At 43.3% G+C, this 12,854-nt stretch overlaps 1 long non-coding RNA gene across 1 annotated transcript; it reads right to left on the bottom strand.

Annotated features, from left to right (window-relative positions):
- Positions 1-11,003: 11,003 nt before the first annotated feature.
- Positions 11,004-12,153, bottom strand: LOC144707078 (uncharacterized). Its single transcript, XR_013582400.1, has 2 exons — positions 11,536-12,153; positions 11,004-11,468 (listed from the first exon to the last, which is right to left on the bottom strand). It is a non-coding gene; the product is annotated as an uncharacterized LOC144707078 (long non-coding RNA).
- Positions 12,154-12,854: the final 701 nt, after the last annotated feature.

The following is a 12,854-nucleotide window of genomic DNA, read 5'->3' as shown; positions in this document are numbered from 1 at the left end:
ATTATCGCGTTTTGTTTTTACATCGTTCTTTCTCCTTTGTATTTTCCCGTTCTTGTCGTTGTGTTTTCATTGGTTTTGCGATGTGTCCCGTACGTCTTTCGTTTTCGTCACGGGGAGGGGTCAGCCATTTTGGACCCGCTCCCTTATGCCTTGTCTCTTTGTTTTCTTTTCCCTTTTATCTTAATTTTCCCCTTTTATCTTTTAATGAGGGGGTCCATTATAGAAGGCCCCCCCTCAATGGACAATTCTTCCCCCCCCCCCCCTGTTAACCCAATTTGGGGGCCCATTTGACCTCTCCCCTTTACAAGGGAAGAGGGGGCGCCCTAATCATTCAGACAAGGAAGATCAGAAGAAAAAAAAAATTCGTGTTGCCTTTCTGGTCTCCCCCCTTCCATAGAGAAGAGATCTCAGAGAGGAAGGGGAGGGGAGGACGGTCGAGCAGGACAGGGAGCTGAATTTTCTCACTCTTGCGAGGCCCTCTACCACCTGTTCAAGGAGACCGTGGGGAAGATCTCACGCATGGTTGGTGCTACTAGAGGAAGAGCCCCGACCATTTTTAAGCATTAGTGAGGGAGCTTGACGGAGGGACTTGGGCACCTGTCAATCCTCTCCTTTGATCGTTGTGGAGGAATCCAGCATCAAAACGGGCGTCTAACTGGTTGGAAGTGCTACTGTTCGGCCAAAATTGGCCGCGGATCACCGCAGTTCACCCGTGTTCAGAGGGACTCACCGGACGGCACCGCCAGAGCTCCACCTTCGACGTAATTTGGCACTGCCTATAGAGGCTATTGCCCGGCATTCGACAACGTTAGATGCCCCCGTCGGCTTGCTGACTCGGTCACCTGTCGGCAGACCTCCTCCACGACTACCCTTACCGGCTGTCGTTCGGATTCCCGATCCAGCTGACCTCTCGGTTACGGTTGACCCGTTCGACCCAGTGAGCTGATCCAATCGATCCCGCAGTCGACCGAGTGACCCGACCAATCCAATCCGGCCGACCGACCTGGCCGACCCAACCGATCCGACCCGACCGACCAAGAAAACTGAACTGGTTGACCAAACCGACCTGTCTGATTGACCCAGCCGACCAAACCGAACGGCCTGGCCGACCCAATTGAACGAATTGACCGATCCGGCCGACCTTCCTGCCCGGTTTGGCTGACTGGATCGAAAGACCTTGTGCCAGATGAAGTCTCAAATTGGATTGACCACCCCCGACTGGTTGGACCTATTGTCCCTATGAGTCTTCGTTGGTCACCCGCACTACTCCGACAGCCACCGCGTGAATGCACGAATACCCTTCACGAGGGTTACTCCATTCGTTGCCTCACCGCTCACCGGGGCCGACCATTTTGTTGGAGCTGCACCGTCCTCAGGCCGTGCCGGCCTGGTCGTCTATTGGTTTGAGCCGCGATCGCTGCCGAACTCATCATCCTCCTCTCCTCTGACCTTTTTCAGTAGCTCCAGCATCATCTTTGCTCGTCGAGCTACCATCTGTTCTCCAGCATCTCTCTGCCCCACCAGCTTTAACCGCTGCTGATGTCGACAAAATTCTGCACTGCGAGCCACACCGACGAGGTACGCCATCCTCTCCCGTCGCTCATTTATTTACATTTTGCAGTATATTTTTGTATTGACTCCACCGCGCTCGGGCTAGGTAGGTGAGAGGGGGAAATTGAGAGAAACTTTGATACTTGAGTGTCTTATCCATATGGACGAGACCGTCCGTTACGTGCGAGCCATATGGATAGAATTTTTTCGGTCGTAGATGCCTTCGTCGCTCTAACGAGGTTCAAGAGGCCACCATTGCCGTCACCCAGCAACCCCCGTCCGAGCTTGGAGCTCGGCGCCTCCGTCGGGTCGGAGTCTACACGTACGACACGTAGGGCACTTATTTTGTGCATTGTAGTTACATAAACCCGTTAGGATTACCCGTCGGAGGACGACATCGTCGACGTTCGATACCACTATGCCTTATCGGTACCGAGCCATCATACTCGGTGTCGACCGGATGATGTCCCCGACGACGTCCAACATCACATCGTTAATGTAATTTGCCTGAATTGAATATGATTTGTAGTATTTGTCTGAAATATTTTTTTACTAGGAGTGAGCTTGTCTCCATAGGGACTGGCCTTTCCAAGTGAATCCAATGATTTACTTAGGATTAGGGGTAATAAGATAACAAAACAAGTGATGAGAGGAATTGATTATAGAATGTGATAATAAAAAGGAATGAGTAATAATAATAAAGAGAGTGAAAGTATAGAAAAGTAGTTATTTGTAAGTGGAGATAATTTGTAATAATAAGTACTAGTGGATGGTGTTAGGGAGACTAGAGAATAGGAAAAGATAATATATTACTCATATTCCTCTTGGGGATAATACTTTTAAAGATCTAAGAGGTGGTAAGGAAGTAGGTTGTTGAGATGAATTTATGGTATTATAATTGAGGCTGGTTTTAATGTAGGAAGTGGAATAATATATTTAGGTTTTTTTTAAAGATTTAATAGAAATAAGGTCAAGATAGAGACTATTCCGTATAGTATGATTAGTAGGTTATATGTAAGGTAGAAAAGATAGAGATGGTAAGGAGATATTATATTTAGGTAAGTATTCAGTATGATCTTTCTTTTAGTGACATGTACCATAACAAGGAAAATAGAAAGCTCTATAAGAATTAAGATAGATAGCAGAGTGATATTATTCAATTGTGTATATTAATGATGCAGAGAGGGTAGTATAAAATAATAGGACTTAGGAGGAATGAAAGGTCAATATCTATAAGATTATATGATTAATATGTAAATTATAATAATAGAAAGCAGGTTTGTAGGTATAATATTTAACAAGTATTTGTAGTACTTTTTTAAAATTAAAATCAGAGACAAACTTGATAAATCAGTCGATACCCAGTAAGTGTTCAAAAGAATTCCTCAAAGAGGTAGCAACACAAAAAACACAATGCAAATACTGAGAAATACCTCAAAGAGGCCTGAACAGGTGAAAGGCTAAAAACACGAGGTTAGAAGTTAACCTATATTGATAATTTGTAAAAGCAAAACAAGTATTTAAATTCCTACTAAGGATATTATTTGAGTAAACAGAGATTTTCCTCTATCATGTGCATCCATGAGCCATGTCCTCTATTATGGGCTCTAGTAATGAGCTCGTGTGGGCTCATTGCGAGCTCGCTTGTGGGTTCGATTGTAAGCTTCTTGTTGGCGAGTGCCTAGGCGGTGGCACTTTTGCGTGGATCTGAGTGCTTTTGCACCTGACCACCAGCGACTACCTTGAGTGCTGCAGCCACTAGCACTTGACTCTGCCTACAGCAAAAAAATATTTTTATCTTTACCTTCAGCCCTGTAATAAAATAACATACTTATAAGAGTAATTGAATCAATTAATACTACATTGTTAAAATATGATTTGCATATAAATAATTTGGTCTGTAAAAATGTGAATAAAATGTGTTGTATTAGCATGATAGATTAATGAAGACAGAAATGGTAAGTTTGTATTAAAATGAAGCTAAGACAAATGATATGATTAAAAATTGTTTTTAAAAAATTACAAGTTTCCATGTCTCCTTAGGGATTCATCAGAACCTTTGGTTACAAAATAATGGAGTTTTTGAACAACGATTCTCTCATTTGTGATATAGTTTTGGGCTCTGAAATATAAAAAGGGACATCTAAAAGCTCTATGTTGAAGGATCTATCCTTGAATAGAACAGGGATTTGAATAAATATTACTAATCATTTTTCATAGTCTGTTTCATTTCTCACATTGTTCATTGGTCAATCCTATGAATCTCTTGATCTTTATTTTTTGAGCGTCACTTTAGAACCATCTGACTCTATATATTTGTTTTGTCAAATATCAAGAAAATGTGGTTAACCCCCATTCTCATGACCAGAGGGGTGGGGTGAAGGAGAGGTTCTGATAGAATTGGGGACAAAAGGTTTATCACTTGATCTCAGAGGCATTATTATCATTTGTTAGATTGAAATTCATGGCCAATTATAGTTCACAAAGAGCTCTTCAACCACTATAGCTATGGTGTAACCACCTATTTCAAGGGAAGGGGGAGCACTTCAAGTTTGGATTTAATTTTCTAATGGAAATATATGTAGCCAAAAAACCTTTCATACTCATTACAATGCATGTGTAATGCTTATAATGAAGTCCATGAATACATGATCACAATCAGAGAATTATGATGAGATCATAATAAGGAGATCACTTTTCTTTAAGAATGTGTTCTGAATATTTGTATTAAAAGGATACTCAAAAAGGTTCTTCTTGTGTCTGGCTGGAATATTACTATCTAGCCTCACTCATATGATGAATATGACCGACCCTGTAGCTATTGGTGTAGAGACAATGAGGACAGAATGTGGGTGCTCTTTAGTGGAAAGAGTTCACTAAATTGATCCATGTGAATCCCTGAATGGTATTATAACAAATAGTAATCAGTTTCATTCATGTCACGGTTGTGTTAGTGGTCCTTAGGCTTGACGTAACAAAGACGTCTTTGGATCAACAATTGTACTTTGACTACGACTTACGAGTCTCTAAAAAAGGGATTCTAAACAGTGTTTGTTTGAGTGCATCCCGAAATTCATGAAGATGATTGAGTTGTCAAGATGGAATCGTCGACCCTGGGTATAAGAGGAGACAACTTAAGGAATATGATAAAATGAAGTCCTTGCCAAGGTAGTGAAATATTGGAGAAGAGTACTCCGATGATTTTCAAAAGCATGAATACTAACTTAGATAACTGATTAGAGTTTGATAGTTGCGCATACCTTATATCATCCTCGGAGTGTTAAGTGGATCAGGGACTATACGTAAATGGTCACCGATGGTGAACAGGTTGCATGAGTGAGTCGATGTAGACTCCTTTCTATCTTGTACAGCATGAGGTGTAACTTGGGCATCCACGGGTTGAACACTTAACAGATCTATTGGGTCAATCAATCCAAAATTAATAATCTATATGATTCTAAAGTTCGTTAACTAGAAAGCCAATAAAGATTATTGTGCCACTGGAGTCATTAACTAGAGTAATACATGGGCCTAAAGGGTCATTGCAAATGATCTTTTGGACGCTAGAAGATATATTAAAATTTTGGGTTTTTATGAAAAATATCCACTTAGGATAAATAGGAGAATTTTATGAATGAATTTAACCCATGCCAAAATTATTCAGGGGCCTTTCCCTTATTATCCTTTCTCCCCGTAGGTCTTCTCCCAATCCTTATGTGATTGAAACAACATAATGACGATTATGAAGGGTGAACAGAGCTCATCCAGGCAAAGGAGGAGATTCAATGTGCTGAGGATTGTGTGAATACTTCTAGAGGGTACACACTTGAGTAGCTCCACATGACTCTTTTAAGGAGTGACGAAATCATGGATGCGATCTATGCCTAGGTGATTTGTTTCATGTTATTTGTTGATACCATTATCGTTACTTTAAGTGCTCTGTTGTGAGTCATTCTATGTTTTTAAATCAAGATCGAGGCCCTAGGGCCCAACATAATTATCTTCTATACCAGTTTCATATGGTGTAGTGTTCTATGTGAATCCATGTGGGAAGGACAACATAAAAAAGCTGTACAATCTGATTTGTATCCGTATGTTGTTTCCCTTTCCTCCCAAACCTTTCCTTAAGATGATAAATAAGATGGTATTCTCAAGTTGTATTATTTGGTAATTCCTTGCCAACAATCCTACATGAACAATTGTGCGATCACCATTTGATGGGTTAAGGACAAATTTCATCAATCTGGAATAGATTGGTTAAATATTCAGTTAGAGAGTCCAACATTTGCACTTCTGTGTAGTATTCATTCTCTTTCGGCTCTTGGAATCATATCCAATTCAAGCAGCTTGAAAATACTACCACTTCATGTGCTTCGATTTCCTAAACCCTTTCTCGTACTTCTATTGAAACAGAATGATTCCAGGCTCTTTCATTGATTTGTTATTCTTGTCCACTTGTATCTCCTTCTCCAAATTTTGTCACAATGAATTCATAAGATTGAATATACATTATTGTTTGATTTTTTGTATTTTAAGGTAATTTTGGATGATGCATATGTAAGTTATGGAAACATTACCCGGAAAGTACATCATTCAAACAAGAAAAGAAAGATAGGTTTCATGGCCTACAAATTTTGATTGATTTTTTTCATGTTTGAGTTACTAGACTTTGAATATATTCGATGTGATGGGTATTATCCCCTCGGCACTACTTTGGTGTGTGATATTCATGTTTTGGAGAAAACTTCATGGGATTATTCTTTGTTTTGTATGTTTTACCATTAAAGATGGATGACAATCACTGCTAACCGGATCGGGTCCCAAAGAGTTAAGCTTGGTATTTTTGAAAGTAACTTATCTTAGACAACTGACTTGACTCTTTAGTTTTGTGCCAGTTCTAAAATTAGGTTTAGCTAAAGGCTCCCGCTTTCTTGCCACAATGATTAGATTTACTTTCCAATCTAGCTCTAGGCCGGTTAGGGTTAGGTCCAAGTTGAAAAGTTATAAATACATTTACTTCAAGGATAGAAACCACATTATAAAGGATTCAAAACGCACAAATTTAAGAGAATTTTGAAACAAAGAGGGCAAGTTAAGAAAAAAATTATGAAGTCAAAGAAACAAGGGCACAACTTTAGGATAGGAACATAAGATGAGCAAACGTTAAATAAAGTACCTTTACTTTGTACCCTTTCCCTTATGTAGTTATGTATAAAGAAGGATATAGAGGAAATTAGGGTTTATTTTTATTTTATTTATTAATGCTACAATGTCCAGAGGTTATGTTATTTTCACTACCAGGAATTTCAGATAACCAACTTGACAAACTACATGTATTATGTTTCTCCTGAAATCACGCGTTGGTGTGATCATATGTTTTGATGTTTTATTAAAGTTTGATTCATTATAAACTCAATCACTTGATAACCTTTCATGTTTTTCTGATATATTCCATAATTTCATTTATTTAATCGACTTCGTAACCTTCACTCCTGCTTCTAAACACGTTTAGACTCATGCCTAACCAAATAAGCTGACTTGTGTCTTATTTTTCAAACAAACGCTATATCTGTATTTTGCTTCATCATGTCTTGTTTTGTCTGATGCAATTCGTTTATCCCATTTAGTTTGTACTATCTTATTTCACACCATACCTTATGGAAATTCAATAGAAAGAAAAAGTCAAACTCCACATCTAAGAGGTGAATTAGAGGGAGAACAGCCCTTTGCCTTGGGAGTCCTTTGGAAGCTGATTAAACATTTCATTCTTCCACGTCCTCTTATTTCACTTTTTATCAAATGGAATAAAAATAAAGCTTCCTCGCTGAAAAAGATTTGAAAATATGCTATAAAATACTTAATGAATGGGGCCCCTTTTTCCTCAAGGTCACATAAAACTTCCTTACTCCAAAATAAAAAGTAACGTCCAATAACTTGTTTACATTTCAGAATTCCAAAATAAACTTAGTTATTATACTAACAAATAACTAGTTTCAATTGAAATATAAATTACCCGGGGGCCTTTATTTATCTTAAACTAAAAAAAAGGTATCGTAGCTATTTTTTTGTAGAAGGTACATTTGCTGCCAGTGCCACTCGGGCGATGACTACAACTTAAGGGACAGTTTTACACTCTATACATTTTGATTAAAGGGTTTGTTTAAATTAAATCATGTATAATAGGACCTCAATGTATTCTAACCTATAACAGGGACCTCTTGGTTCTTTTTCCTTAGAAAAATATCACTCTTTTACCTTTGAATGAAAAATGCTTCTTCTATGAAAATCCATTATTTGCGAAAGTTCATTTTTTTTACATTTATTTACTTCCTCTCATATTGAAACTTTATTTAATATATCCAGAATAAAAACATCAAGGTCTGACATAAATTGAACAAAGGTAGATACTTTTCGATTATAGTTTTGAACTTGACCAACGCTTTCAACTGAGCAGAAGACCCAACGTGATTGAAAAACACTGCAACATTAATTGCTGGAATACTTTAATGATAAATGAGCTCATGTTCTAATCAGATTTGTCCATATTTTATGGAGGTCACATTCGGATGGATATAGGCTGATACATCTCTAGCTTGTGTTTAAGTTGATGACGACCATGACAACGCATCGGTACCGGATGTGCCTCCTTCTTCACACGAGACATCCCACGTCATAATACGTCATCAATGCCAGATTCATAACTGCCCTTTGATGTGACACGTCGACACGTTGCCGAAATCGTTTAAATATTAGAATTTTAAATTAACAGTTATCCTATTTTATTTTTCCTTCAAGGCCTATACATAGGTCAATGTTGTAAGAAACACTTGGAGAACTGCTTTTGGAATTGAAGTTTCTTCTTCTAAAGGAAGTTTGCCCTAGTCGTCTTCCCTTCCGAGCCAATGCTGTTGCCTCATGCCGCCACCGTCGCCTTGAGAAAAGACCACTTGTCCTCCTATGCCCGCGCGCTCAAGGCTTTTCATCCACGCCCGCCTTGAGAAAAGACCACTTGTCTGCCTCTCCGCGCCCACCGCGCGCACGACCGCCTGTCCGTACCCGATGCACGCATGGCCGCCCGCCTATACCCAGCACGCGCATAGCCGCCCGCCTGCACCCGCTCGGGCCCACCACGCGCACGGCTGCCCGCTCGCGCCTGTCATGCGCACGACGGCCATTCTGTGCACCGAGTGCCGCTTCCTGCCCTCTTTGCCGCCACTTGCAACCACTAGCACCGTCACCCGCTGCTTGCCCATTGCGTGCAACCGCCTACCCCAAGTCGCCCACGCAGCAACTCATTGCCGTGCATACCAGTTGGATGCGCGACACCCTATCGAAGCACACGCCACTCGCCCCCCCAAATGACGCATTAAGAATTACCCACACCGCCACGGCGCACTGCTCTAGTGCCGAGGCAAATTATGTTCTCTTGGGTATCGGTGTTCTTCATCGAGTGTTCCTTGATTGTTTTTCCACCGCCGTCAGATTATCTGATTTGGATGTTGAATCTTCTAGCGATTAGTTGATTAGGCATTTGAATCTTCTAGCGATCGACCGTTCGATTTATTGAAATTGTTGCTTTCTTTTCACCACGGTTATTGTAAGACAGTACTCCCGACCTCTAATGAGGAAAGAGGCTGCACCATCAGTATTTACACTGGACTTAAATCTTCAAATTCGATCGTGTGAATTGTGGTCTGATTTATCCCACAATACCTTAGATAGTCTTTCCTACCTAGTCTCCCCTAGTCATCCTGCATCATAAATGTTGGGTAAAGTATTCAAGCTACTTGCATTTATCTGGTTTGATTGAATAATGACCCTATCTAAGATGATGTAACATGACTTACTGGGATCGATCGGCTCATGCCACATCACAGGCGAAGGTCAAGAACTTGGGATGCAACGGAGTTAAAAGATGCCATAATAAATTCAACGTGAAACCGACAGATCCGAGGTGTTGGGACAGATAGACCACACGAGGAGTCATGTCACGAACGAGCTTCTAATGACCTCGGTGGTTGGTTTGAAGCCCAATGGAGTGGGGGACGTTCACAATTTAGGCACATCCCGTCCATTGCCGCGAATGAGGCTGATCTGATGCTGTCAAATGAATTTCCTAATACATAATAGTGGCTATTCCTATAACAAATGTAATTTCTCCTCGGGTAGAGGAGCAGTTGGAGACGAGCATTGTGAGAGATAATAATACTGCAAAAAACCAAGGGGATAATGAATGTGACCAGAGAATCCGATGGCTCAAATTCAGCTTATGTGGACTTATGTGGACCGGGCATGACACTCGGCTTATGTGGACGAAGTCTGGCTCAAATTCAGCAGGGTGGAAGCATCTCACACGGAGGGGCGAGCACGGGGGGTGGTAGTGGTGGCCACTATGACGGAGAAGGACCGGTGACAAAATGCAAGTAACCAGGGACTGCGGTGGGCCTGGGGAATCTTCAGCAAAATTGCAAGAAACCAGGGACTAAACAGTGTGCGGGTGTGAAGACTACAAGGGCTCCACACTAATCCAGCCAGCAGTCTCAACAACACTATTGGGAAAAACCCTGACACACGCTGGAGGTCTCATGGCATCGTGGGAGAGAACAACGAGTAGAAGCACCTCGCTCCACAGAATATGGGGGACCACCGACGTGCGAATGCTGGTGGATGCAATCAGTGATTCCTGAAGATGGGATCATTTTTTAATGGTCGAGCGAAGGTTGGATAACCTTGCATGGCTGCATGCAGGAATGACGACGGTGGAGGCCATTGCATTGCAAAGGGTCAGGGTCACTAAGGTATGAAGCCCGCTTTCCAAAATAAAAAACCACGAGCAGGGGGATTTTGTGGCATTGGGAATAGTCAACAATCCATTTACCAGATTATTGCGTGCACGATGTTGCCCTGATTGGTGGCTGTCCCGACAGAGGTTGGCAGGAACGGGTCAATGGCAGCGAACCTCCTTGGAGGTCAAGAAGAGGAATGGCGATTGACTGATGGTGGCGTTTGAAAATCAGTGAGTTGGGGATGGCGCGCTAGAGCTTCCCCATGCTACGGACTCTGCTGCAACAAGTGAAAACTCTCTACTCCCACGGCAAGGATGAAGGGGAGGAGAATGGTGGGAAAAGGAATTGATGTCTAACATCCTCTAGGACACCGTCATGTTGACACTGAGTATGATGGCTTGGTGCCAATAAAGAATGATGGTATCGAACGTCGACAGTGCTGTCGTCCGACGGGTAACCCTAACGGGTCAATGTATCTACGATGATCAAAATGAGTGCCCTACATGTTGTACGTGCAGGCTCCAACTCGAGGGAGGCGCCGAGCTCCAAGATTGGACGGGAGTCGCCGGGTGACGGCAATGGTGGCCTCTCAAACCTCGTCGGAGCGACGAAGGCATCCACGGCCAAACGGAATCTATCCGTAGGGCTCGCACATAACAAACGTACTTGTCTGTACCGGCAAGACACTCACAGAGTCATAGTTTTCTCTCAATTCTTTCCTCTGTCACCTACCTAGCCCGAGCGCGGTGGAATCAAGACGAAAGTATACTACAAGAGGTAAATTAACAAGCGGCAGAGAGAGGATGAATCTCGTCGTCAGGCGGCTCGTCGTGCAGGCTGTTTGTCAATGCGGCGACGGCAGCGAGTGCGAGGGAGAGGAGCCGGAGAGCGATCGGCGGAGAGTGAAGGAGGAACCGAGGAGGACAGCGCGTGGCGAGACTTCGGCTCAAGCGACGAGGGGAACCGGCTTGCACGCCCCTCAGGGGTGGTGTGGACGGAGTCCAACTGGCTGCTAGTGATGGCTGGACCCGATTCATCAGTGTCGACGGGCACAATGTAGGGTAGCCACAGTGATTGGGCAGCATAGTTTTGATCATCAGGACGATGGCGTCGAAGGATCAGCCGTTCGGTCTGCAGACGGGTCAATCGCCATCAGCGAGTCTTCGCACACTAGTTGATTTGTCGATAGCGGAATTACCCTTTAGACGGCGATGACGTAGGTCGGGGGTGGACGATCGATGAAGTGATTCTTTCCAGGTCCGTCGGCCATCGAGGAAGTTCCTATGTTCAACGGATGTTCACGGAGCTTGTCAGAAATTCTGGCCAGAAGTTGCTCTCGGTGTGAGATCTGGCACTTCCAAGCAGTGCTTCTCACGATAGGGTTCGAATCAGCTCACGTAGTGTTGGGGAAGGCCAGAAATCGACCACCACTACCAGAGGAGGTGGGAAATTTCCTCCGCCTCCGATGGTCCAATCCTACGGGGCTCGATCGCCGTGAAACTAGTCCACTTGCCAGGTCCCGATCTGTCGCCCCAGGCAGCGAATTGACGAGTTCCGCTGGGAACTCGGCGGCCCCGATTGAGAATGACAATTCTCACTCAGGCGAGCGGTAGTCCACGGCCGCGTTGCAATCCGTCGGAGGAGATCAGAGAGAGGGGTTGCGAGCTTCAAGAAATTCCACCGTCGTGGTGGGATAATCTTCCTGCAAGTCTCCTTCTCTTCAATTCTCCTCCCTCCGCCCTCGTCTTCCCTTCTTCACCCTCCCTTCTTCCTGCGCGGGAGGGGGGAGACCAGCCTTAGAGAAAATTCAACTAAAAAATTAAGGAAAACAAATCTAAGAGTTAGGGCGCCCCTCTTTCCGTTATAAAGGGAAGGCCAAACGGGCCCATTAGGTGGGTCAACAGGGGGATAGGGTCCATTAAGGGGGCCCTTATATAATGGGCCCCCTCATTAAAAGATTAAAAGGGAAATTAAAATAAACAGAAGATAAGAAAACAAGAGACAAGGGCACAAGGGATGAGGTCCAAAAATGGTTAAGGACCCCTCCCCGTGACGACGACGAAGGACGTACGGACGCATCACAAACACGACCAAAACACAACAAGTCCGGAAAACATAAAACACGAGAGAAAGAACGATGAAAACATAAGTGATAATTGAGCATCTTTCACCCGGTCTTCGACATTGAGGACGGGCGGCGCGGATGACGTCGTCGACGATCCTTGATGGCGTATGCCATCAGGAACCCTAGAGCGATGTGTTCTTCATGCAAGCAGTCTTCTAACTTCTTAAAACAAAGGGCTCTCTAAAAAAACAAGTTTTTCTCATTCTAAAAACAAGTCCAACATATGTCGACAGCCTCCCCCTTTCCCTTATAGTCAAAGGAACAAAGGGGGGGGGGGGGTTAAAAGGGCCCTAATGGGCCTTCTTTAGAGGGAGAAGCCTAATGGGCGTCCCTTCTAAAGGATCCTTCAAGAGAAAGAAGCCATGCATGGGCTTCCCCCTCTCAAAGGTATA

This window comes from Wolffia australiana, chromosome 8 (genome assembly GCF_029677425.1).
Source record: "Wolffia australiana isolate 7733 chromosome 8, ASM2967742v1".
Lineage (NCBI taxonomy): Eukaryota > Viridiplantae > Streptophyta > Magnoliopsida > Alismatales > Araceae > Wolffia > Wolffia australiana.
This window is presented reverse-complemented; position numbering and strand designations above follow the sequence as displayed.